Source organism: Malaclemys terrapin, chromosome 15 (assembly GCF_027887155.1).
Source record: "Malaclemys terrapin pileata isolate rMalTer1 chromosome 15, rMalTer1.hap1, whole genome shotgun sequence".
Classification (NCBI taxonomy): domain Eukaryota; kingdom Metazoa; phylum Chordata; order Testudines; family Emydidae; genus Malaclemys; species Malaclemys terrapin.
In genome coordinates, this window is record NC_071519.1 from 15,287,475 (window position 1) to 15,290,309 (window position 2,835).

The 2,835-nt window shown below is 73.3% G+C and overlaps 1 non-coding gene across 1 annotated transcript; it reads left to right on the top strand.

The window, feature by feature from the left end:
* The first annotated feature begins 242 nt into the window (after positions 1–242).
* LOC128823806 (5S ribosomal RNA) lies at positions 243–361 on the top strand. Its single transcript, XR_008442041.1, has one exon. It is a non-coding gene; the product is annotated as a 5S ribosomal RNA (ribosomal RNA).
* Positions 362–2,835: the final 2,474 nt, after the last annotated feature.

Here is a 2,835-nt window from a genome sequence, read left to right on the forward strand (position 1 = left end):
CCGGCTGACAGGATCAGGGCGCACTGGATGTCCGGGACAATATTTTCCCCGACGCCGGGGAGGGCGGGCGGGCGGAGGGGCTCTGGCGGCCAGCCCGGGCCCCGGAGCTCGAGAAGGAAAAAAGGACCGGGCCCGCGAGAGACGGGGGCCCTGCCGCAGGGGGGCAGTCCGACCGGGGCTCACCGTGCGGCAGGCCCGGGCGTCGGCAGGGGAAAGCGGGCGAGGAGGCGCGGGGGCCGGGTGCCTACGGCCATACCGGACCGAACGCCCCCGATCCCGTCCGATCTCGGAAGGTAAACCGTCCCGGGCCTGGCTAGTACTTGGATGGGTGACCGCCTGGGAATCCCAGGTGCCGTAGGCAGCTTTTCCCGGTCCGAGCCAGCTCTCTCTCCTTTTCTGGGGAGGAAGGAGAGGGGGGGGACGGGCCGGAAAGCCCCTCGTCGCTCCTGCCGAGTCGGAGGTCGCGGCCGCAGGTCACGGGTCTGGGCGCCTGGGGTCCGGCTCCCCACCCGGCTTCCTCCGCGGAGGACCCACCGAAGCCGCTGGGGGAGACCCCGGGCATGGGGCGGACTGGCCCGGACCCTCCCGGCCGCCGGCCCGCAGGACCGCCCCGAATCCCCCCGCCCCGCGGCCACCCAGGCCAGGCCTGGCCAGGCGGGACGGACGGCGGGTGTCCAGCGCCCAGCGGCTTCCGCCAGCGGGGACCCACGGCCCCCAAAGCCGCAGGGGGAGGCCCCGGGCCCGGGACGGACTCGCTCGGACCCCCTGCGCCCGGGCGCCGGCTCGCGGGACCGCCCCGAATCCCCCCGCGGCCACCCAGGCCAGGCCTGGCCAGGCGGGACGGACGGCGGGTGTCCAGCGCCCAGCGGCTTCCTCCAGCGGGGACCCACGGCCCCCAGAGCCGCAGGGGGACACCCCGGGGCCGGGACGGACTCGCTCGGACGCGCTCGGACCCCCTGCGCCCGGCCGCCGGCTCGCGGGACCGCCCCGAATCCCCCGCCCCGCGGCCACCCAGGCCAGGCCTGGCCAGGCGGGACGGACGGCGGGTGTCCAGCGCCCAGCGGCTTCCGCCAGCGGGGACCCACGGCCCCCCAGAGCCGCAGGGGGAGACCCCGGGGCCGGGACGGACTCGCTCGGACGCGCTCGGACCCCCTGCGCCCGGCCGCCGGCTCGCGGGACCGCCCCGAATCCCCCCGCGGCCACCCAGGCCAGGCCTGGCCTGGCCTGGCAGGCCGGCGTGCAGCTCCCCCGGGCTTCCTCCCCCGACGACCCGCGCCCCCCCGAGCCGCAGGCGGAGACCCCGGCCCCGGGGCGGACCGGCCCGGGCTCGCTCGAGCCCCCTGCGCCCGGCCCGCAGGACCGCCCCCCCCCCCCCCCCCGAATCCCCCGGGAGAGGCCCGGCCTGCACGCCACTGACGACCCGCGGCCCCCAAAGTCGCGGGAGGCGCCCCCGGCCCCGGGGGCCGGTTAGCTCCGTGTCGCTCCGCGCCCCCCCCCCGCCCCTCGCTGCCGGGACCGGGCACCGCCCCAGAGTCAGCCGCAGCCGGACGGCCTGAGAGCTGCCCTCCTGTGGACGACGGTGAGTTTACCTTGACACTAACCGGCCATCAGCCAGGTCAACCCCATTGCTAGACTGGGGTGGACCTGGTGGCCGAGTGGGGACTTGGAACATTTGACAGCTGCTCCCCGGGGCTTGACCGCTTGTCCTGAACGCCCCCCCCCCACCCCACCCCCCCCAGCCCCCGGCTCCTGCTCCCCTCTCCCCAGCCTCGGTGCTCCGCTCCCTGCCTCGGAGGCTGCCCCTTTGCGGCGCCTGCATCGCCTCCGAGGACGCGCACCTTCCGGAGGCTGGACGTAAAGCCTGACGCCCGCCACCGCCGCCGACCCGGCTCTCCGAGGGACGACTGTGAGGCCTCCCCCCACCCCCGGACCGCCCTGGGGACGACTGCTAAGCCTCCCCCAACGGACCGCCCGGGGGAAGACTGCTAAGCCTTCCCCGGACCTGCTCCCTCTCGACTATTAAGCCCCCCCTCTGTGGTCCTCAGGACCGCTGCCGCGCAGCCCTCGGAGTGGGGTGACACCCGGGCCGGAAAGCAAAGCGGCCACCAGGTCAACCCGTCGAATCCAATGGGTTGACCTGGTGGCCGGAAAGCAAACCGGCCGCCAGGTCAACCCAGTAGATTCCGCGGGTTGACCTGGTGGCCGCTAAGCACGACTCTTAAGCCTCCGCCGGACCGCCTGGGGAATGGCTATTAAGCCTGCCCCCGGAGTACTCGGGGGGACGACTATTAAGCCTCTCCTGGAACGACTATTAAGCCTGCCCCCGGAGTCCTCGGGGGACGACTATTAAGCCTCCCCCGGACCGGCTCCGTCTCGACTATTAAGCCCCCCCTCTGTGGTCCTCAAGACCACTGCCGCTCTGCCCTCGGAGTGGGGTGACGCCCGGGCCGGAAAGCAAACCGGCCACCAGGTCAACCCGTTGAATCCATTGGGTTGACCTGGTGGCCGGAAAGGAAACCGGCCGCCAGGTCAACCCAATAGATTCAGCGGGTTGACCTGGTGGCCGAACGGGGACTTTGAAAATTTTACAGCTGCTTCCCCTGGGGTTGACCTGTTGTCCCGGTGGGGACTTTGAACATTTGACAGCCGCTACCCGGGGCTTGACCTGTTGTCCTGAACGCCCCCCACCCCACGGCTCCTGCTCCCCACTCCCCAGCCTCGGTGCCCCGCTCCCTGCCTCAGAGGCCGCCTCTCTGCGGCAGCTGCAGCGCGTCCGAGGACGCTCACCCTCCGGAGGCTGGATGTAAAGCCTGACACCCGCCACCGCCGCCGACC